The following is a 26720-nucleotide window of genomic DNA, read 5'->3' on the forward strand; positions in this document are numbered from 1 at the left end:
CAATCTTTCATCCACTTCTATCACCCTTTTGATTCTAGCTTCTTACTTCTCTTTTACAGCAACTTCATCCAAGGAACTTGAGGTAGAATCTATGTTCATAACCTTATTCGATTCATATATATATAGCTATCATAGTTTGTGGTATACAAGTTTAACAACAAGAACATAGTTTGAATGTTTTCAAACTTGTTTGCAAACTAAATAGATCCTTCTAACTTAACTTTTAAAATACTTCAAGACCTGTAATATAACTTATGTATATGCTAATTTAACAAGGTAAAACTTGGTTTTTCAAAGTATAAGTATTTTTGGAAAAATGGTCATTAAATGATTTTGTTGTAACAAAATGTTTAACTTCATATGTTTCACTAAACTTTCACTTATGCCGTATGATTTTGAATACAAACCAAGGTATTTACAGTTCATAGTCTTAAAGAAGAACTCGATCCAAGAAGATGGCAATTTGAATCAACGAAAACGGACTTGTAACGAAGAAACTATGACCGAAACAAAATTGGCTATCCTAGACATTTTCAACTTCGGGATTCATTGGAAAAATTTACATAAAATCACATACTTCTAAGATAACATGATATTTTATATATATGTACTCATAATTCAATTTCATATGGTTCAGGATCACCCGCAAACAACACGAGAAGATTAATCATAAGATCCCATGTTTGTACGCAACACGTCATTTGACAACACCGGTACTTTATGTACGCAACACGTCATTTGACAACACCGGTACCATGGGTCAAGATTAATCTCGACCAATACATATACGTTGGGGTTTTATTTATTTCGTTGGGGGTTTTATTTATTGCGGGTATATTAAACATCTAAAAATGAACCATTAAAAATTGAATTGCTAACCTCGGACAGCTAACTTCGGACTAAGGAAATATTCAAAGTATTAAAAGTATAACAAGTATATATATATATATAACGTTTGTTTTAAAATGAAAACATATTGATATATTATATATGGATAGGTTCGTGATATCAACCGGAAGACCGAGTCAAAATATATATATCATCAAGACAAGAGTGAGTATATAGTCCCACTTTTAAACTCTAAATATTTCGGGATGAGAATACATGTATTTTATGTTTTACGATATGGACACAAGTAACTGAAAAATATGTTCTACGTTGAGTTGTACCACTGGCATACTTCCCTGTAGCTTGGTAACTAATATTTACAGCGGTATTGTAAACGCGAATCCTGTTGATAGATCTATCGGGCCTGACAACCCCAACCGGACTGGACGACCAGTATTCAACGGTTGCACAGTACTTCGTTTTGTGACTACACTTGGTACGGTGTAGTAAGATTTCATATTAAAGGGAATATGCGACGTGAAAATGTTAAGTATGGTTACCAAGTGCTCAACCACTTAGAATACTTTTATTAAACTGTTTATATACGAAATCTTGTGGTCTATATATATATTGCTGCCGGCATTAAACCTATATCTCACCAACTTTATGTTGACCTTTTAAAACATGTCTATTCTCAGGTGATTTCTAAAGCTTCCGCTGCATCATGTTGGATCTAACCAGGATCTTGCGTACGCATGTTTGTGTCAAAAATAAAACTGCATATCCGAGATGTTGTATTGTAAAATATGCTAGAAACCGTGTTGTTGTCATCATTTGTAAAGTTTGTAAGTCGAAGATTATCGCTAAACGTTAATCTTCTTTTTATTGTCTTAAGCTTGTAACAAAAATAATGGTTATGGTTTGTAATGTATAATATATGCAGTTTTCTTTCAAAAATGTCTCATATAGAGGTCAATACCTCGCAATGAAATCATACGTTATCTAACGCGTTCTTATGGTTAAGGACGGGTTATGACATGTGGTATCAGAGCGTTGGTCTTAGCGAACCAGGTTTGCATTAGTGTGTCTAACCGAGAAGTCGTTAGGATACATTAGTAAAGTCTGGACTTTGACCGGGTCTGATTTTAAAAAAAAAACCATTGCTTATCACTGTTGGTTAAAAATTTATATGTAAATATTATGTAAGTACTAATGGGTTAGTTGTTATGTGTTAGATGTCGGGCTCGAAACTTATTATCACATTCAGCGACTCCGAATCAGAACCTTCAGATTGTGTTTCAGTCATTAACATATCCGATGACGAAAGTGGTATTTTTGGGGAAGACTCACAATTTCCGGATGAACCAACTATAGAAATATCGGAAAGTGAACCCGAGGAGGAAAGTGAACCCGAAGAGGAAAGTGAACCCGAAGAAGAAAGTGAACCCGAGGAAGAAATACTAGAAATTACGAAAGAAAAATTCGATCAAGGAAAGAAACGAAAAGCGAATGAATTAGAAAATTCAAATCCCGAACTTAGTGAGAATGACGTAGCACCAATTCCACTCAACACTACCACCCCTATTCCCGCTATTCCTATTAGTGCTATCCCCGCATCTAGTTCTTCGGCTCCTCAGCCAAAACGTAGGCAGACAGCTAGGATAAGCGTTAGGCCATTCATTGGAACTAAACGCCCTAGAAAATAGACCGAACGATGCACTGCCGTATTAAGCCATGGAATCATATAATGTTTTGTATAATATTATTAGTGTGGTTTGCTTAAAGTTTGATGTAAGATAAGCATATGTAAAATAGCGAAGTATGAAATGCAATAATTTTCCATGGTTAAGTATTATTTAGATTGTAGTAATTGATTCTGTACTAAGCTATTAAGTATGAACATTAACGGGTAGGTACTACCCAAGATATAATTATAAAACGCTAATAAGAAGAAAAGGCTTTTATAATAATACCTGGTTCATATTATTAACAAGCTATAAATGTACTATAAATACACACTACATCTATAATATTCCATGTGAATAATTATTTTCTTTCATTAGGAAATGGCGCGATTGAATCGAATGACGGAACAAGAACTCGAGGAACTCATCAACCAGCGAGTGAACGATAGAATGCTATGGGTCGAAGCTGCAAGAGCTGCTGCAGTTAACCCAAATCCTCGTGTAGGATGCTCCTACAAGACGTTTCAAGCTTGCAAGCCATCATCATTCAGTGGAACGGAAGGACCGATCGGTTTAACCCGATGGATAGAAAAGATGGAGACGGTGTTCAAAATCAGTGGTTGTGATGAAAAAGACATGACCAAGTTTGCATCGTGCACTTTACAAGATAGTGCACTCACATGGTGGAAGAATTATGTGAAGGCGGTAGGAGGAGATGTAGCTTATGATACTCCATGGGAAGAATTCAAAGCGATGATAATCACCGAGTATTGTCCAAGGAATGAGGTTATTAAGTTAGAAGATGAGTTACGAAGTTTGAAGGTGGTTGGTACTGAAATCACCAACTACAATCAGCGATTCATGGAATTGGTTTTACTATGTCCTGAATTGGTTCCAACCGAAGCACGGAAGATTGAAATGTACAAAGGTGGTTTGCCCAAAAAGGTCAAGGCAAACGTTACAGCATCGAAACCTAAGACAATTCATGAAGCTATAACCATGGCGAACGAGTTAATGGATCAGGTCATTCTGGATAAGAAAGCATCCAATACTGATGTGAAGGTATCAGGTAACAAAAGAAAGTGGAATGGAAATTATGATCGAGGTAACCAACAACAATCTTTTAAGAAACAAGAAACCATACAAGGTGCAGGTGGTGGTTCAAGCTTTGGTTATAAAGGACAAAGTCCTTTATGCAACCGTTGTCACAAACATCATTTTGGTTACTGTAGTGTGTTGTGCACTAAATGCAATAGACAGGGACATCTTGCTGAAGATTGTAAGGCTCTCGTTACAAATGGTAACAAGACTCCTGCCACCAACGCAAATAGAACTGCTTTGGCTAACATTACTTGTTTTGGGTGTGGAAAACAAGGTCACTATAAGAGCCAGTGCCCGAATCAGAATGGCGGACCTGCACGTGGAAGAGCGTTTGTTATTAATGCTAGAGAGGCACGAGAAGACCCGGAGCTTGTTACGGGTACGTTTACCATTAATAACTTATCAGCATCTATTTTATTTGATACTGGCGCCGATAGAAGTTACGTGTGTATAAATTTTTACACTAAATTGAATTGTTCATCATTACCTCTAGATGCTAAGTACTTGATTGAGTTAGCTAATGGTAAACTAATTAAAGCCGATAAAATTTGTCGTGATTGTGAAATAAATCTAGCCGGAGAAACGTTTAAAATCTACTTAATACCCGTGGAATTAGGAGGTTTTGATGTAATAGTCGGCATGGACTGGATGTCCAAAATAGGAGCGGAAGTTGTTTGTGCCAAGAAGGCAATTCGTATTCCTGGTAAGGATAAAATACCGGTGATGATTTATGGAGAGAAGGGTAATTCAAAGCTAAAACTCATTAGCTGTTTGAAAGCCAAGAAGTGTTTAGAAAAGGGATGTTACGCTATTTTAGCACATGTTAATAAAGTCGAAAAGAAAGAAAAGTGCATCAACGACGTGCCTGTGGCAAGAGATTTTCCTGAAGTTTTTCCGGAAGAATTGCCGGGATTACCTCCATTTAGATCTGTAGAATTTCAAATAGATTTAGTACCAGGAGCTGCACCAGTGGCTCGTGCGCCATATAGACTTGCACCGTCCGAATTAAAAGAACTTCAAAGTCAGTTAAAAGAATTACTAGACCGTGGATTCATACGACCAAGTACTTCACCGTGGGGAGCTCCGATTCTATTTGTTAAAAAGAAAGATGGATCTTTTAGGATGTGCATAGATTATCGTGAATTAAATAAGTTAACTATCAAAAATCGGTATCCACTACCGAGAATTGACGACTTATTTGATCAACTCCAGGGATCATGTGTTTATTCGAAAATCGACCTAAGATCGGGCTATCATCAACTACGTGTCAAAGAAGAGGACATTCCGAAAACTGCTTTTCGAACACGTTATGGTCATTACGAATTTTTGGTCATGCCGTTTGGGTTGACAAATGCGCCAGCTGTATTCATGGACCTCATGAATCGAGTTTGTAGTCCGTATTTGGATAAGTTTGTTATCGTTTTCATTGATGATATTCTTATCTATTCCAAGAGTGAGCAAGAGCATGAGCAGCATTTAAGGTTGATATTAGAGTTGTTGAGAAAAGAACAGCTATACGCTAAATTTTCTAAGTGTGCTTTCTGGTTGAAAGAAGTGCAATTTCTTGGTCACGTTGTTAATAGCAAAGGAATTCAGGTTGATCCAGCAAAAACTGAAGCTATTGAAAAATGGGAGACTCCTAAGACACCAACACAGATACGCCAATTTTTGGGTTTAGCCGGTTATTATAGAAGGTTTATTCAAGATTTTTCCCGAATAGCTAAGCCGTTGACAGCATTAACACAAAAAGGGAAGAAATACGAATGGACCTCGGAGCAGGAGAACGCATTTCAATTACTGAAGAAGAAGTTAACTACGGCGCCTATTTTATCGTTACCTGAAGGGAACGATGATTTTGAAATATATTGTGACGCTTCGCGACAAGGTTTTGGTTGTGTTCTTATGCAACGGAAGAAAGTTATTGCATTTGCATCCCGACAATTGAAGATTCACGAGCGAAATTATACGACGCATGATCTAGAATTGGGAGCAGTCGTGTTTGCATTGAAGATGTGGAGACACTACTTGTATGGGGTTAAATTCACTGTGTTTACTGATCATAAAAGCCTTCAACATATTTTTGATCAGAAACAATTGAACATGAGGCAACGTAGGTGGGTTAAGTTAATAAACGACTATGATTGTGAAATTCGTTATCATCCCGGGAAGGCAAATGTGGTGGCTGATGCTTTAAGCAGAAAAGAACGAGAACCAATTCGAGTACGAGCGATGAACATAAAAATTCGCATGAATCTCAACTCACAAATCAAAGAAGTTCAACGAGAAGCACTTACTAAAGAAAATATAGGAAATGAAATAATGAAGAAGTATGAGAAGCAACTTGTTATGCGGGAAGATGGAATTCGATATTTTGCAAATCGTATTTGGGTACCGAAGTTGGGTGGATTAAGGAAGTTGATATTGAATGAGGCACATAAGACAAGATACTCGATACATCCTGGAGTTGGAAAGATGTATCAAGATCTTAAGACACGTTATTGGTGGCCTAATTTAAAGACAGACGTAGCAACATATGTTGGGGAGTGTTTAACTTGTTCCAAGGTCAAAGCAGAACACCAAAAGCCGTCTGGGTTACTTCAACAACCAGAAATCCCAGAATGGAAATGGGATGGTATTACCATGGATTTCATCACGAAGTTACCAAAGACTGCCTGGGGTTACGACACCATTTGGGTGATTGTCGATCGTCTCACCAAGTCTGCACATTTCTTGCCTATAAAGGAAACGGATAGAATGGAGAAACTATTACGATTGTATATAAAGGAAGTTGTTTCAAGGCATGGAATACCTATTTCCATTATATCCGATCGTGATAGTAGATTTACCTCAAAGTTTTGGCAATCACTACAGGAGGCACTAGGAACTCGTTTGGATATGAGTACCGCATATCATCCACAAACCGATGGACAGAGTGAGAGAACGATTCAGACTCTCGAAGACATGCTCAGGGCATGTGTGATCGATTTTGGAAACGGATGGGATAAATATCTACCGTTAGCAGAATTCTCGTATAATAATAGTTATCATGCGAGCATTGGAGCTGCGCCATTCGAAGCATTGTATGGAAGGAAGTGTAGATCTCCTATCTGTTGGAATGAAGTAGGAGATCGACATTTAACTGGTCCCGAAATCATACACGAAACGACCGAGAAGATAGTACAAATCAAGGAGAGATTGAAAACAGCTCGTAGTCGCCAAAAGAGCTACGCCGATGTTCGAAGGAAACCATTAGAGTTTCAGGTCGGGGACATGGTTATGCTAAAGGTGTCACCTTGGAAAGGTGTAATACGTTTCGGCAAAAGGGGTAAACTGAACCCAAGGTACGTAGGCCCGTTCAAGATCATCGAACGCATTGGACCGGTAGCTTATCGACTCGAGTTACCGCAACAACTCGCCGGAGTACATAATACCTTTCACGTCTCAAACCTTAAGAAGTGTCTTGCAAAGGAAGACCTCACCATTCCTCTTGAAGAAATCCATGTCGACGAGAAACTACAATTCGTCGAAGAACCAATCGAAATCATGGACCGTGAAGTTAAACAGCTCAAACAGAGCAATATACCGATTGTTAAGGTTCGTTGGAATGCTAGAAGAGGTCCCGAGTTTACTTGGGAACGAGAGGATCAGATGAAGCAAAAGTATCCACACTTGTTTCTCGATGACGCAAAATAGGTACAATTTTAAAATTTCGGGACGAAATTTATTTAACGGGGAGGTAATGTAACGACCCGCACTTTTTCGATCATACTATGCTTATAAGATTAATATTTACATAAATTAAACCTTGCCAACATGATAAGCAATCCAATTTGTCGAGACTTATATTTCCGAAAAGAGTTTTACACAACGTTTGACCGTCTAGTTTGACCGATGATATCACGAACTATACAATATATGATAATTATACGTTTGTGTATATAAATGTATATATACATATTTAACATGATTAATAAATGTTTTAATATCTCATTTTGTATTAATAACAACAAGTTATATGTGTATTTTGAAACTACTAACTTAAGTTTTCAAAACGATAACTATACGTAACGTTATTTGACATAAATACTTAAGACATATAATGTTTATACATATATTGTATAAGTAATGTATTTAATCACTTTTAAAGACTTAAATACATAAAACCATATAAGTGTATTCACAAAAGATAGCTATATTTGAATCCTCATTCCATTTTTCACAAAATTTCTATACGTATACCTAGAGTATTTGTACTCGTATCATACCAAGCTCCTATACGTATTTACTAATAGTAAATACACATCAAAATCACCACCTAACCAGCCATTATTCATGCCATGAGGGCTAGGTAATTGAACTTGGAAGCAATTAGGACTAGATACATAAAATTATCACTTGAAATTTTGTCCATGTATACTAAAGGCCACGTTTTTTTTAGCTTATATGTATCATCATTTTCATTCATTTTAACTTCAAATTTCTTAAGCTAAACACACATTCTCTCTTACCCTTTGAACTCCATAACAATTCAGTAACTTACCAAGAAGATCTAGCCATAAAAACCTTACTTAAACACCATAAAGAAAACCATACAAAAACACTTCAAGAAAACCCTCCAAGAACACCAACTTACTTCCAATCTTTCATCCACTTCTATCACCCTTTTGATTCTAGCTTCTTACTTCTCTTTTACAGCAACTTCATCCAAGGAACTTGAGGTAGAATCTATGTTCATAACCTTATTCGATTCATATATATATAGCTATCATAGTTTGTGGTATACAAGTTTAACAACAAGAACATAGTTTGAATGTTTTCAAACTTGTTTGCAAACTAAATAGATCCTTCTAACTTAACTTTTAAAATACTTCAAGACCTGTAATATAACTTATGTATATGCTAATTTAACAAGGTAAAACTTGGTTTTTCAAAGTATAAGTATTTTTGGAAAAATGGTCATTAAATGATTTTGTTGTAACAAAATGTTTAACTTCATATGTTTCACTAAACTTTCACTTATGCCGTATGATTTTGAATACAAACCAAGGTATTTACAGTTCATAGTCTTAAAGAAGAACTCGATCCAAGAAGATGGCAATTTGAATCAACGAAAACGGACTTGTAACGAAGAAACTATGACCGAAACAATATTGGCTATCCTAGACATTTTCAACTTCGGGATTCATTGGAAAAATTTACATAAAATCACATACTTCTAAGATAACATGATATTTTATATATATGTACTCATAATTCAATTTCATATGGTTCAGGATCACCCGCAAACAACACGAGAAGATTAATCATAAGATCCCATGTTTGTACGCAACACGTCATTTGACAACACCGGTACTTTATGTACGCAACACGTCATTTGACAACACCGGTACCATGGGTCAAGATTAATCTCGACCAATACATATACGTTGGGGTTTTATTTATTTCGTTGGGGGTTTTATTTATTGCGGGTATATTAAACATCTAAAAATGAACCATTAAAAATTGAATTGCTAACCTCGGACAGCTAACTTCGGACTAAGGAAATATTCAAAGTATTAAAAGTATAACAAGTATATATATATATATATATATAACGTTTGTTTTAAAATGAAAACATATTGATATATTATATATGGATAGGTTCGTGATATCAACCGGAAGACCGAGTCAAAATATATATATCATCAAGACAAGAGTGAGTATATAGTCCCACTTTTAAACTCTAAATATTTCGGGATGAGAATACATGTATTTTATGTTTTACGATATGGACACAAGTAACTGAAAAATATGTTCTACGTTGAGTTGTACCACTGGCATACTTCCCTGTAGCTTGGTAACTAATATTTACAGCGGTATTGTAAACGCGAATCCTGTTGATAGATCTATCGGGCCTGACAACCCCAACCGGACTGGACGACCAGTATTCAACGGTTGCACAGTACTTCGTTTTGTGACTACACTTGGTACGGTGTAGTAAGATTTCATATTAAAGGGAATATGCGACGTGAAAATGTTAAGTATGGTTACCAAGTGCTCAACCACTTAGAATACTTTTATTAAACTGTTTATATACGAAATCTTGTGGTCTATATATATATTGCTGCCGGCATTAAACCTATATCTCACCAACTTTATGTTGACCTTTTAAAACATGTCTATTCTCAGGTGATTTCTAAAGCTTCCGCTGCATCATGTTGGATCTAACCAGGATCTTGCGTACGCATGTTTGTGTCAAAAATAAAACTGCATATCCGAGATGTTGTATTGTAAAATATGCTAGAAACCGTGTTGTTGTCATCATTTGTAAAGTTTGTAAGTCGAAGATTATCGCTAAACGTTAATCTTCTTTTTATTGTCTTAAGCTTGTAACAAAAATAATGGTTATGGTTTGTAATGTATAATATATGCAGTTTTCTTTCAAAAATGTCTCATATAGAGGTCAATACCTCGCAATGAAATCATACGTTATCTAACGCGTTCTTATGGTTAAGGACGGGTTATGACAGTAGATATATTCTTGACGGGGTCTTGATTGCAAACGAAACGGTAGAAGCTCTTAAAAGAAATAAAACGCATGGTCTAATTTTCAAAGTGGACTTTGAGAAGGCTTTTGACTCGTTGAATTGGAACTACCTTCTTGATGTCATGAAATGCATGGGGTTCGGGAATAAATGGTGTTCGTGGATTTTGTCTTGTCTCCGTTCCGCTTCGATTTCGGTTTTGGTTAACAGATCCCCCACCTCTGAATTTCATTTGAATAGGGGAGTCCGTCAAGGAGATCCCCTATTTCCTTTCCTTTTCATTATTGCCGCGGAGGGTATTAACATCTTGACAAAATTGGCGGTAAACAGAGGCTTGTATAAAGGTGTCGAGATCGGGTCGGATAATGTCACAATTTCTCACTTACAATACGCGGATGACACAATTTTCTTCGGTGAATGGAGTAGGAGGAATGCGCGAAATCTTATGTATCTTCTCGAATGCTTTGAACGCGCTTTCGGTTTAATGATTAATTATCATAAAAGTCAGTTATATGGAGTGGGTGTTAGTAAGGCCGAGGTGGAAAGTATGTCAACTTGGTGTAAATGCCAATCGGGTTCCCTCCCCTTTGTTTACTTAGGTTTACCGGTGGGTGTAAAAATGAAGAAGTTTGATGATTGGATACCGGTAGTGAATAAGTTCGACAAGCATTTAGCGGATTGAAGAGCTCGTTCGGTGTCTTTCGGTGGTCGTTTAACACTTGTTAAGTCGGTTCTCTCAAGTTTGCCTCTCTACTATTTCTCGCTCTTTCGTGCCCCGCCTTGCGTGTTGAATCATTTAGAGAGTGTGAGACGTTTTTTCTTTTGGGGCGGGACGGGTCAAAATTCAAAAATCTCTTGGGTAAAGTGGGAAAAAATCCTTCTTCCTCACGAAGAAGGAGGTTTAAATATAAAATCACTTAAGTGTAAATATTTGGCTCTTCTTTGTAAGTGGTGGTGGCGGTTCAAAACTGAAACCAACACTTTGTGGGTTAAACTTATAAAAAGCATATACGGATTTCATGGTGGGCTGTTGGGAGGTGTTGGGTTATCCCGAAGCCTTTCCGGCAGTCCATGGTTTAATATATGTATTGCAGGAAACGATGTCGACAGCTTGGGAGTTCCATTTTCGGGTTCATTCAATAAAGTCATCGGGAACGGTTCAGATACATTATTCTGGGAAGAGGTTTGGTGTGGCGGTAGCAGGCTTCGTAATCAGTTTCAGCGGCTGTACAGATTAGAATCAAATTCTGCAGCTACAGTGGCAGATCGTGTGCAGATTCTGAATTCAGCAGCAACTGGAAGTTGGGCCTGGTTACGCATGCCCACTGGACGAACAGAAGGGGAATTACGGGATCTTTCGGCCCTGATCGAGGGCTAGAATTTCAAAGTTGGTGAAGAGGATAAATGGACATGGACACTTGGTTCGAATGGTACTTACACAGTTCGAGATCTTAGTGTATTAATTGACGGAAAATTGCTTGTAGGTGAAGGCTCCAATGTCGCAACAATTAGAAACCATTTGGTGCCCTTAAAGGTCGAGTTATTTATTTGGAGAGCGAGATTGGGTCGTCTCCCGGTTCGCACGGAACTTGACAAACGGGGGATCGACCTTCATAGTTCTCGTTGTCCGATTTGTGATGGTGGGCTCGAAACGGTCGAACATATCATTTTTTCGTGTCATTGGGCCTCTAGTGTGTGGAGAAAAGTATTTGCGTGGTGGGGATGTAACAGCGCTCCGTTAAGTCTGAACGATCTTATTCGTGGTGATGGTCTCAGTTTCTCGTCGGTCGATAAAAAAGCAACATGACAGGCGGTTTGTTGGGTAGTGTGTTACATGGTTTGGAAGAATAGGAATCAACATGTTTTCAACAACAAAGGTGGGACGATTCCTAATGTGTTCAACGAAATCCAAGTTATCTCTTTTAATTGGTTATCGAGAAGATGCAAGAGTCGAAGATTTGATTGGCTTAGTTGGATCGAGATACCCTTTGAGTGTGGGTAGGCGAAGGTTGCATTCTCGGCAACTCGAGTTCTACAAGTTCAGTTTGTTTTAGTATTGGTAAATTGTATTGTGTTTGTATCTTTATGTTTGTTTCCCTCGTGATTGTGCTGTAACGTTTCGCCCCGTTCCTGGATCGGGTGCAAATTGTACTCATTTTCTATTTTTATAAAAGTTATTTGCTGTTCCCAAAAAAAAAATAGAATGACTAATAAACTACTCACTCCACTCCAATTATATTATCTCCAGACAAATACACAGGCTAAGAAATGCAATATTTACCAGGGGCGGAACATATACAAGACTAAAGGGGTATCTATCCCGGTTCGAAAAAAAGAAATTTACATAATAAAAAAAAAATTACCAAAAAATAAGAGGTTTTTTTTAGTGTTACCCCATTTCTATTAGTTGCGCCCCATCTCATGTCGAGCTCAAGTTCCATCACTGATAATTACATTTTCAGTTTTACCTCTTACTTTTTACCTAACTTTTATCTTACATACAATTTTTAAGGATAAAAATGAACTTTAAAACTCTATTCTTATCTATTTATCCAACTGGATAATTAATTCTGAATATTGAAAAATAGAATACCAGACGAGATTTGAGACAGATGGAGTATTAAATATGGGATAGATGGAGTAGTTAGTTAAAGTATATGTGTATTACTAATGGTGATGATATGTACACAATCCATTTTTTGTTATGTACACAACCATTATGCTTTGCAGTACTGTACAGTACAACACTGTAAAACATAATAGTTATGTACATAACAAAAATGGGTTGCAAAAATGGGTTGTGTACATTTCACTTCTCATTTTCTAAAGTAAACTTAAACTTAAATAGAAAGATTAGCATTCAATTGAAAAGGAAAAGAGTATCTAGTTAATGATTAGAAAGGATGTCAGTATGACGTCATCAGTATCCCATCATCCAGAGTACCTTCCTCAATACCACCTATCCCCCTATACCCCTTCACAACTCGTATCATTTCAATTTTTGAAACCTAACACTTTTTTACCAATAAACTTTTGTTCATATATTGTAAACAATTTCACTATTTCGGTGTAATAAATTATTGTATGTTTTACTGTAAAATAGGGAGTATTCTATAGTTGAACTAATATGGAAAGATAATGTTAGTATACACAGACTCATCTTGCATACCTCCAAACAGAGTGTCTATCCATCTTGAGTAACATGACTGTAATTTTATATAACGTTCCTCATTACTCCTATATACTTATTAAACAAAGTCACTCCCATGCCGTGTGTGTTTACTATGTTCTAATTTGTCTTTCCACATTATTTTTAGGGTATTTTAGTGCCGGAAGGCTAGCTTATTCAATTTGAGTCAAATGTTAGAGCACTGGGTATGGTGACGCGTCAGTTCAGTGTTAGTTCAGTGTCTTGCTGATGACTAGGCGCTGACTGAACTGACACTGAAAACTGATATTGGTGAAAAAACAGAGGAATTGAGAAGAATGTCAGTTCAGTGTCAGTTCAGTGTCTTAGAAAGATAAAATATATATTTAATTATTTTTTAAAATTAATTTAATTATTTGATAAAATATAAATGATAAATAAAATAAAACTTGCACAAAATTTAAAAGTCCTAGTTTATTGAAATTAAAAATCCTAGTACAACAAATACGATCGTTCACAGACAAATACAATTATTGAAACATAAATAACATTAACTCAAACACAAATACGATTCTTCATTCTTCATCATCGAAGTCGGAGTATGAGTCTTCCAAAGCCATTTCTCGACGAATCCTCTCCTTCTTTTTCTAGATTGCCCTCCTATCATGTTCATTCAAATTGTCCGTATCAATAGTCAAAATCCTCAACTGCGACTCCATCTTCATTTGAGAGTAGTATGATTTCTTTTCTCGAGACACATCTTCAAAGTGTTCCTTCATGGACATGTGTAAAGACTCACGGGATGATGCGGCTGAATCACTTGAGGTCTTCCTTGATTTCCTTGAGTTAGCCTTCCTTGGTTTGCCGGATGGACGCTGTAGTCGATCTCTGCCAAATAGCTCCTCATTTGGAATTGTTTCAACTTCTTCATCTCGGTTCAAGTCAAAATCAGTTTCAGCTATAGTTTCATCAGCAACGGGATCAGGCACTCGCTTGTTTCGCCTACCAATAACAACGGGATCATGATGTAGCCACTTTGGTTTGTCTTGCAAAAAGTCTCACGCCTTATAACTTGGAAAACTCTTCCCCATCTCGAACCTAAACTGATCGTCACACCTGGTGCGATAAATGTTATCATTTTCCCCGCTCCTCCACGCTGCCTTCAAACGGTTCACAATACCATTATACTTATTGCAATCATTATTCAACTTGGTCCACTTCGAAGACAATGCATCTTTCGTACGAGCACATGGTGGATTACGTTTGTTGTATTCTTCAACAATTTGGTACCAAAAGGTTTTCCCTATACGTATAAATGTTGTCAGCGTATCTATAGTTATATATATAAATAATAATATACCACACATATATAATAAATATAAACGCATACAAATATAATAAATATATACGCATGCATATATAATAAATATATACGCATACAAATATAATAAATATATACGCATACATATATAACAAATATAAACGCATACAAATATAATAAATATATACACATACATATATAATAAATATATACGCTTATAATAAATATAAACGCATACAAATATAATAAATATATACGCATACATATATAATAAATATATACTTAAAAATATAATAAACGTGTAAAATATATATAAATAATGTGTATATACCGGTCATTGCGCATCCTACAATCGAGTTCTCGAAAACATGTATCCAACATTGAGCCAAACGTAACTCGTCATCGGCATCCCACGTGGTTTGGTTGCTGCTTGAACCTTTTTCATGCATCGGCTTCTTTCCTTTTCTTTGCTTTGGCTTTTTTTGAGACGTTAGGGACGGCACTTCATCGGATTGATTGTTTGATAGATTATTTGAGTAATGTTGTGAGTCGCTTCTTCCTTGATTGTTGAGAGCTTTCCAAGCCAAAAGTTCGCGGTAGTCATCTTGAGTTTGTGGCACTTGAGTTTGACTAATCGAACCATATTGACTACCAAACGAACATATTGAGTACCTTTTTCATTTTGCGTATTAACCCAAGTATTAGGATTACTCCAATTCCAATTTTGGCCAAATGCATTGCTTGGATTCATAGGGTGTTGTGGGTGATTAGTGTTGTGTGGATTCATATTGTGGAGTGTGTGTTTTAATTGAAGAAATTGTGTGTGTAAAGAAATGAGGATATGGTGTGTATATATAATGTTAAAATTTTATTTGAAAAAAAAGGCTTCAAACGGCCCGATTTTGAATTTGGGCCCCACTAACGGCTTGCAAAACCAGTGTCGTCTGCACGACGTTGGGTGTGGCGATGCCGAATCGACGCCGGCACGGTATGGGGCGACGGTCGCTTATTCCGATTTCAAAATCCGACGCTGTGAATTTGGTTACCACACCGCATGCTTTTAGGAGACCAAACTAGTATTTATGACATATCATAATCTACGAGTTTATTTTAAAAACTAGTACCACTAATTTTTTTCTAGTGTTTACATTTTTTGGGGTTGGTAACTATCCGACTCATTATACGAGCCGACTAATCACATAACGACCACCGATATTATGGGAAATCTTGAGTCATCATGGTTGAACTTATGTAACTTGCAGGGGGAATAATTTTTTCAACCGTTGAAATCGAATTCATAACCTCCACTTAAAAAGTTAACATAAACTACTCCACAACCACCCGGTTCTTAGAGCTTACTCTCAGCTTGCAGTGAGAATCGAATCTGTGATGATAGTACTTCAAGTTGAATCTCACCTCATACCACTCAAGCCAAGGCTTCAGTGGTGTACTTATTACTCCCTTCGTTCCAAATCTGTAGTCCAATCAACAACAACAACAACAACAAACTCAATACCACCTGAGTGGTATATGAGGAAGGTGAGATGTAGACAATCCTTCCCCTATCCGAGAATAAAAACTAGTCATTTCTCCACCCAGAGTGAAAACACTCACAAAAGTAGAGAAAGTCATCCCTCTCTCTATTCGATAGATAAGGAGATTGCTTCCGAGTGGATAAATCTGTAGTCCAATCCATTGTAGGATATCCCAAATTAATTGTCTCTTTTCATATGGATAAGAATAATGTGATAAAAGTCTTTGGTGCCCTTACTTTATTCATTTAGGATAAAAAGATAGGTAAAAAGTAAAGGGTAAGACTTTGAGAGTAAACCTAAAGGTATATGTGACTGATATTTGTTATTAAACTTTGTGTTTTTTGTTTGGAAAAAAATAGATTTGGGACGGAGGGAGTACAATATTATCAAGACCATTTTTAACGCAATGTGAAGAGCGTCGTGATATCACCGTAACGCCTTCACGCTACAAACGTAGCGTGATGGAGAATAACTATGACGATGGAATAGTTTCCATCAGACAAAGGAAAAATGACGTGAGGATTGCTTCGACCAATCCAAGACTGCGATATGTGCAGAGTTGTTTTCATTTTCTATTTAGTTTATTTTAGTGATAGTATGTGTATTGTGTGTTCACGATCAAGAAGAAGATCAAATAAAACAATTTACATTTTAACTTCCTACTTTGTATGAGTTTACATGATAATTAAATCTAAACACGGAGTAATATAAAACTAAAAAATATTTGTTATTATTTAATAAGATGTAATAATTAATTATTAATTATTTGATAAAATAAAACTAAATAATATATAAAATAAACAAAAAAAATGAAAGGAAAATATAAATGGTAGGGCCTACTACTCATCATACTTCATCACTCGATCACCACCACAAACATTTCTTCTACCACATGTGTTGCGTCACCATTATACCCCGCATAATCCCCTATTACACTACGTCACACCAAAAATGTTAACAAAAATAAAAATTAGTTTGTTAGAGTTTCCTTAAATGTTGTAATTTATATTTATGTACAATATATATTACTCTTATTATAATTATAGATGTCAAGTCAATATCTCAATCAAAGAGATTAACCAAATCATGTTTACATTGTATCAGGTTGATGCATTAATTTCGCGACTTACATCATTAACTAAGTACCATCGCCGGTTCTTGGTTCGAAGTCTCCTTATGAGATGTTGTATTTGACATCATCGAATTATGACACCTTTTGTATATTTAGTTGTCGTGTTTACCCTTATCTTCTAGATTATACTCCACATAAGCTTGCGCCCAGAAGTACTCCTTGCGTCTTCATTGGTTATAGTACTCAGCATAAAGGGTACCGATGTGTTGATCAATCTTTTGGTAGTGTGTACATCACTCGACATGCACAATTAGATGAGACTATTTTTCCATTTGATGGCAATGCACAACCATCAGATTTGGCATCTTTGATATTTTCTTCATATAATGAGTATACTCCTTCTATACCAACTAGTACGCATCCTTTTGTTCATCTTGTGAAAATCCGGATATCACTCGAACATGTTGGATGCTCACTTTGTAGTGATCTACCTCCAGATGAAGTTGCTTCCTCAATCACATTCTTAAGTCTAAACTGATTAAGTAATGTAGAATATACTTCATGGCTCGGTCGCATATCGACCGTAACATTGGCTAGTCAAACCATGCTTTACAAACAAGATTTTTCTAAGATAGTTTGACAATATTAATGGCTAAAACTTCATCTAATTTGCATTAAATAAATTTTCAAAATATAATCAATAAGGTTTAATCGAATTCAAACTTGAACACAATTATCCCCATTAATACGACACACGTCATAAAACTAATCACTACATGAACATATAAGTGGTTAATAACTTTCATAAACTTAAAATATATCTAGACATCTTAAGGATGGTCATCAAGTCCCAAATAGGAGAAGCTCCTTATTAAATATGAGTTGTACATTATTATACACTTATACATCTATGTGTTTAGAGCTTAGTTTATATGTGCTTAGACATTAACATGATTAGTTTTTATATGCGTAGATATTGTCATGATTAGTTGGTATGTGAACTTGACTGCTATATGTTTAGAAACTAAAATGATTATCTAATAAGTAACTAAATGTTTATCTAGTATTATTAACTATTATGTCTAACACGATTATTACAAGTATGCATGCTTTAAATGAATACTTATCCTAATATCAAACCATACACCTCTATATTCAAAATATATGCTGGTTTGATAACTTGTAACAATATTAAATCATGTTTTTATTGATTTATGAAAATCAAACCATCTCAAATAAAGTACTTGAACAAAGACATGATGAACCCAAACTAAAACCATACGAAATTATTTGTCAGACACTTTAAGAACATGGTTATATCAACCATATATATTAATCCAAGTCTACTAATAAATATACCTACATGAATATATATTTAAGTGGTTAGAAACCCAAAACCAATTGCATGCTACTTAACAAGCTAAACCGTATAGATTTATATCTTAATTAATTAAGAATATGATTTATGCTTAAAGACTAGATGATAAATGCATGCTATTAGCTTTACACTTAAACGATCAATATATGTTTCCTGCTTAATTACTTGAACAACAAATGAATGTTGATTTAAGTAAGTAATCATAATATGCCTAACCCGTAGTCACTAATATATGCGCTTGTGATGTGTGCGAGGTGGGGTACTAAATACTATATATTTTTACTAGGAAATACTATTAAATACGTTACAATTTTACATAAGTTTTAATTATTTATTTACAGATGGGATATACCTAAACCTTGCTACAACACTATAGGCAGTGTACCTAATCGTAGAGTATTATAGTTTTTAGTAAGTCCGGTTCGTTCCACAGGGAGACGACTTATTTTACACTATATTTTTAAACAATTATAGTTGTACAAAATATATTATATATAGTAATAATATATAAAAGGGGGTTTACCGCTTAATGACCGGTTTGTCGATTTTATATTTTAAGTCACAATTAAACCCTAATGCAAAATATAAATGACGATAATTAAAGTAGCGAAAATTAAAATGCGATAAGAAATAAAATAAAGGAATTATGCTTAATTAAACTTCCGTAATCATGATGTTTGATGTTTTAATTTATTACCCTGGGTTAATTGTCCTTTGTCCTGAATTATTTGATAAGTCCATCTGGTTTTGTCCATAATAGTCCATCGGTCATAATTATAAAGTGCGAGGGTCTTCGCCAAATTAACCTTATACCCGAAGTCAAATATTCCAACTAATTGGGGATTCGAACTGTAACAAGGTCTTAATACTTTGTTTAATGAATACACCAGGTTATCGACTGTGTGTAATCCAAGGTTTAAATACTTTGTTAACAATTACACCAATTACCCTTGAATGTAATCCACCCCTGTTTTAACGAGTCCGTTAACTATTAATCCATCCCCGTGTCCGGTCAAATGAACAATCATTAGTATTTATAAATATCCCGCTCACCGTACCCGATCGAGCGTATGTGGTTATATATAGATACGTCAAATTGTAACCTTTATATTAAATTAATAAGATATCATTTAGTTAATTAAATATAAAACCCATTAATAGCCCATAGTCTAATTTCCACAAGTGTCGGTCTTTTATCCAAACTCCAATTATGGTACAAAGCCCAATTACCCAATCTTAATATTTAGCATAACATCATGATTACTTCGACTTAAATAAGTATAATAATAACTTAGTTACGAGACATTAATATAAAAAGGGAGAACATAACTTACATTGAGTATTTATCGCGTAGCTTTACACGGACAGAATTTCGACTTTAAAACTCGTAAAATAACTTTTACATAACCCAAACTAACTAATATAAAACTAACCTATACTATATATATATATATATATATATATATATATATATATATATATATATATATATATATATATATATATATATATATATTAATTATACAGAGGGAGTATTATTGAAATGGTGTAAAGAACTCGGCAGAAGCTCGTGCCTTTTATAGGCAAATTCTGATTTTGGCTGCTCCGCGAGTGCGGAGTTTTGTAGGCAATTTGCTCCGCGAGTGCGGAGTTCCCTGGGCCAGCTCACCAACTTTTGGATTTTTACTTGTCGACATATTATAAATATAAATATAATATATAAATAATTTATATAATTATTTAAATATTATATTAAATTTATCTGCATTGTTGACTCATAATTTTGGCTCCGTTGTTTCGTACGTTTACGCCCGGTTTATGTCTCAGTTCCGGTTTTTCGAACGTCTTTTTGTATATTTTAATATCGTGTAATTTGCGTTCCGCGACTTACGTTCTTGTCATTTTTAGACGTTTCTTATCAATAAATTGAACCACTTGGATTGTATCTTGTACATTTGAGCTTTTTAGACGTTTGCGTCTTCAAATCTTCGTTTTCGCCTTTTGTCTTCGCACTTATTTATTTAAACGAATATTACTTGAAAATAGAACATTTGCAACTGAAAACTTCACATATTAGAAGGATATTGATACTAAATATATGTTTATTTGGAGCACTATCAGCTTGATTTGTTATACTTACTGCATAAATGACCTGTATGTATGAATCACTTCGGAATATAAGACTAAGTGTATGCTTAGGTTTAAGGTCAACTCTTCAAGGCTCATAACCATTTGGTGGTGATATCGAATTTATAATTAAAGCAAAAGTTGCTTTGTCTACCTAAAATCAAACGACTACTTAATTGACCGATATTTTAATTATAGATTGGATATGATCCAAATCGGCACTTAGCTTGATTATGTATTCATGTTAAAATGTCAAGGAAGAAAGACTTGCCCAAAGTGTTTGTGACAATACACTTTCATAAAGCTAATTCCATGATAATTCAAACACTTTAAGCCTAAAGTATTTTTCTACACTATTGCACCCTTTCCGCAGGTAACACAAAATCAGCAAGAGTCCCACACACTTGAAAAAAAAAACCATTACATAAACGACTACTTTATTTAGACTATTGCTGATGGTCATTGTCACATCCGACCATGGATATGACAGTTACTCATCTGTCAAGCTCATCTCTCCATCTATAAAAGGAAGTGTTGAGTCCCCAAAATAATTAAGGATTTAATCATGACAAAACATCATTATGTACACTAAAATGTTATGTGAAGCCAACATAGGTTTATTCATGTATAGACATCGTTTTATGCTGTGTCAAGTGTCATAGCATGCCGCCTAGTCTACCAACACAAGGTAGACATTATTCTTCAACCAGCAAAGAATGAGTGCCCTGCAAATTATGAAGATCAAGTGAACCAGTAGAAGAACCAGCATAGCTGGTAGCAACATACAACACTTAGACAATTATGCTCCATTACAAGAATAATAGTTTTCTGTGTGGTCTACTGATATGCGTAAACACACCTAATCTTATTGTAATATACTTACGTATGTGTCCACAGAAAGCAGAGTTTAGGATTTGAAAACTAATAATTATTCTGAAGATTTATATTGTAAAATGGGAGTTTTGATTTAAAACTAATTAAAACAAAGAAAAACAAATACGAATTCAAATAGATAAAGGGGTATTTACTTAGATTCAATTCTCCAGGATCCGGATTGCTTTTATTAAGAACAATGTAATTAAATTCCTAAGTATAACTCTCGTTAACCTAGTTTATTAATTAATTAGTAAGATAAGATGGTGTTCCCACTTAGATACTAATTATATCACGAAAGTGTCAGTTTTTCACGCTGGTTTCCCGCACGCTTCTGAAGAACATAATCAATCAATTAAAACTACTCAAGATGGTGATTTAGTTGAAGGGTAAATCGGTGTCCCTCTTTAGGCTTCACAATTACCTACTCAATTGATAGGATTAATTACTAGTCTAATTTCACTGGTATCCCGCATGCAATTTAATCAATCTAATTATTTCTCAATAACCTAGATAAGTTAATCAATTTAGTAACTCTCGTTACATCAACCAATAGACAAGTAATTAATGGGATCAGTTAATGGGAGTAATTAAGAATCATGGATCAAGAGCAATTAATTAAATATAAAGATAAGCAATTCATCACCTAAGTTCAATCATCTAAGTGAATACATGGATAAATTAGCTAGACATGGCAATAGAAAAAATCGCACACAAAGAAAAACAATTAAAAACCATACTACTAATCAAAAGAGTAAACATAAGAGTACCAATGATCAATGATAGCAAAAATTGAATCCAAGTGTTAAAACTCCAAGAACAACCATGAAAAACCCTTAAAAATTCGTAGTCAAACCCCAGAAAACGTAATGTAAAAATTGTTCCAAAGTTAGGATATAAATAAGGTATTTATAGGGCAATTTTCAGAGCTGAAAACCCACCTAAACCTCGCGCTCGCGACCTCAAACTCGCGGTCGCGAAGTTGTCCTTTTGAATATCTGACTTTCTGACAAAATCTCGCGGTCGCAATAAAAATCTCGCGGTCGCAATCTTAACCTCGCGGTCACAATAAAAATCTTGCGGTCGCAATGTTCCAATTTAAGCATTTTCATATTTTGTCTTTTTCTTCCGTCTTTTGCTTTCGTCTCGATTCTTTTTGCATTAAAACTTTGACGAAACTTCCAAAACACTTCTTTGAACATTATCTCCATATTTAAAACATTTATGAACACAAATCTTCAAAAAGGCGTTAACAATAATCGAACCAAGAACCGATAACGCGCATAAAAATGTGTATAAATTGGGCGTTATCATCTACGTCAATTGTACTATTCAACAGAAGTCGAAGACAAAGTTGAACAAAAAAGGACACGCGTCGACGGCTGACAAGTGACCTTACAAGATCACGTGGGAATGTAGAAGTTTAACGTATGTGCAGACATGTGTTAATACTTTGCCTAGGAACACAACATTCTATTTGTTTATTCAAATAGTGGTGCCAAACCGAATTGGGGTGTTCCTGCAAATAGCTACCAAAGAGAAAAGAAAGAGAGCACGCTCTCTGATGATGTTGTCTACACAAGTACATACATCATATATACCAGTGGACAATAAATCAATTAGATGGATAATAGGACTGCTATAAATAGATGTTTTCCACTGTTGTAATACTTAGTGGTGTGGGTTTATTTAAATAGAGTCCAAACTTGTAATAGCTTTAAGATACCCTCTTAAGCTTAACTTAGGCGTAATCTGTATCAACCAACAGTTTGTTCCGCCAATGAACAATTGTGATTCTTTGAGATTTATATCAGTAAAATGATAACGTTGAAAATTACCTGTAGCGACCCGACAAAATCGTCATTGACGGCGCCGTTAACTTAGGTCTCGTTACTTGGTCATAGTCCCTAAATGAGACGCGTTTGACCAAGATTATGTCGCATTCATTTGAAACGTACAAGACTTACAAAGTTTAAGTTACCAAACGGTTCGACAACAAGTTTAAGTTTACAAAAGTTGCAAAGTATAAATGAAATAAACTTGCGACATAATATAAGTTTAAAATCACGGTTGCTATAAATAGCGCAAGTATGTATGCTTTAAGTTTGAATCTAAAAGTGCTATCGCTAGCGTATGCATGTATGCTTGACTCCAAGCAAGTAATCAGAGTGTACGCGGAAGCATGTAACAAATAGCCAAGTATGAACCTGAGAAACATATAGAAAACTGTCAACGAAAAACGTTGGTGAAATCATAGGTGTATTTGTAAACATTGTTTTTGAACCACAAGATTTTGTATTTCCATAACGTTGATTATCTAAATCGTTTGCATTCCAAAAGTATGTTCGCGAGCACCCAATTATCAAGACTTAAATTTCCTTCCATAGAACCCCATCACAATAGTGTTAGAACATACACTGTTTCTCGAAAATATATTTCATCCGCACAACGGTAGCGAACCGTCCGAATGAGGGTTTGTCAAACCCGTATGGCCATACAACATAAGTTCTCGCTTACACCCGGCAAGTGTAACTAATGATAATCGAATTGAGGATTTTTATTCAAACTCGCTGTGGAATGTTTGTTTCTTCGTACTTGTGTTCAAAGTATAAAAGTAAGTATTACAAGATATAACAAAGTATATGTTTCTCAGCCCACGATTTAAAAGAATAAAAGTTGTTGAAAAGGTGGGACTATGATCTCACCTCGGGTGCACGAGTATATAAGTACTTCACAAAGTAAATGTGTGTAGTGACCCGAACTTTTCCATGTTTATATATATATTAAATGAAATTGTTATTTACATAATTAAGTGTTTCCAACATGTTAAGCAATCAAACTTGTTAAGACTTAATTAATTGAAATAGGTTTTATATAGACAATTGACCACCCAAGTTGACCGGTGATTCACGAACGTTAAAACTTGTAAAAACTATACGATGACATATATATGGTTATATATATAGTTAACATGATTTTATTATAAGTATGTATCTCATTAGGTATTTTAACAATGAGTTATATACATAAAAATGAGACTATTAATTTAAGAAACTCGAAAACGATATATATAACGATTATCGTTATAACAACGTCTTACTAGGTACATATGAATCATATTAAGATATTGATACACTTGGTTAATTATGTTAAATGATAAGTAAATATATTATTAAGTGTATTAACAATGAAATACATATGTAAAAATAAGACTACTAACTTAATGATTTCGAAACGAGACATATATGTAACGATTATCGTTGTAACAACATTTAACTGTATATATATCATACTAAGATATATTATATATCATAATATCATGATAATATAACAATTTAACATCTCATTTATTATAATAAACAATGGGTTAACAACATTCAACAAGATCGTTAACCTAAAGGTTTCAAAACAACATTTACATGTAACGACTAACGATGACTTAACGACTCAGTTAAAATGTATATACATGTAGTTTTTTAATATGTATTCATACACTTTTGAAAGACTTCAAGACACTTATCAAAATACTTCTACTTAACAAAAATGCTTACAATTACATCCTCGTTCAGTTTCATCAACAATTCTACTCGTATGCACCCGTATTCGTACTCGTACAATACACAACTTTTAGATGTATGTACTATTGGTATATACACTCCAATGATCAGCTCTTAGCAGATCATGTGAGTCACCTAACACATGTGGGAACCGTCATTTGGCAACTAGCATGAAATATCTCATAAAATTACAAAAATATGAGTAATCATTCATGACTTATTTACATGGAAACAAAATTACATATCCTTTATATCTAATCCATACACCAATGACCAAAAACACCTACAAACACTTTCATTCTTCAATTTTCTTCATCTAATTGATCTCTATCAAGTTCTATCTTCAAGTTCTAAGTGTTCTTCATAAATTCCAAAAGTTCTAGTTTCATAAAATCAAGAATACTTTCAAGATTGCAAGTTTACTTCCAAGTTTTCTAAATCCATTCCAAGTAATCATCCAAGATCAAGAGACCTTTGTTACTTATAGTAGGTTATCTTTCTAATACAAGGTAATAATCATATTCAAACTTTAATTCAATTTCTATAACTATAACAATCTTATTTCGAGTGGAAATCTTACTTGAAATTGTTTTCGTGTCATGATTCTGCTTCAAGAACTTTCAAGCCATCCAAGGATCCTTTGAAGCTAGATCTATTTTTTTCATTTCCAGTAGGTTTACCCAAGGAACTTGAGGTAGTAATGATGTTCATAACATCATTCAATTCATACATATAAAGCTATCTTATTCGAAGGTTTAAACTTGTAATCACTAGAACATAGTTTAGTTAATTCTAAACTTGTTCGCAAATAAAAGTTAATCCTTCTAACTTGACTTTTAAAATCAACTAAACACATGTTCTATATCTATATGATATGTTAACTTAATGATTTAAAACCTGGAAACATGAAAAACACCGTAAAACCGGATTTACGCCGTCGTAGTAACACCGCGGGCTGTTTTGGGTTAGTTAATTAAAAACTATGATAAACTTTGATTTAAAAGTTGTTATTCTGGGAAAATGATTTTTATTATGAACATGAAACTATATCCAAAAATTATGGTTAAACTCAAAGTGGAAGTATGTTTTCTAAAATGGTCATCTAGACGTCGTTCTTTCGACTGAAATGACTACCTTTACAGAAACGACTTGTAACTTATTTTTCCGACTATAAACCTATATTTTTTCTGTTTAGATTCATAAAATAGAGTTCAATATGAAACCATAGCAATTTGATTCACTCAAAACGGATTTAAAATGAAGAAGTTATGGGTAAAACAAGATTGGATAATTTTTCTCATTTTAGCTACGTGAAAATTGGTAACAAATCTATTCCAACCATAACTTAATCAACTTGTATTGTATATTATGTAATCTTGAGATACCATAGACACGTATACAATGTTTCGACCTATCATGTCGACACATCTATATATATTTCGGAACAACCATAGACACTCTATATGTGAATGTTGGAGTTAGCTATACAAGGTTGAGGTTGATTCCAAAATATATATAGTTTGAGTTGTGATCAATACTGAGATACGTATACACTAGGTCGTGGATTGATT

Source organism: Rutidosis leptorrhynchoides, chromosome 6 (assembly GCF_046630445.1).
Source record: "Rutidosis leptorrhynchoides isolate AG116_Rl617_1_P2 chromosome 6, CSIRO_AGI_Rlap_v1, whole genome shotgun sequence".
NCBI classification, from domain to species: Eukaryota; Viridiplantae; Streptophyta; class Magnoliopsida; order Asterales; family Asteraceae; genus Rutidosis; species Rutidosis leptorrhynchoides.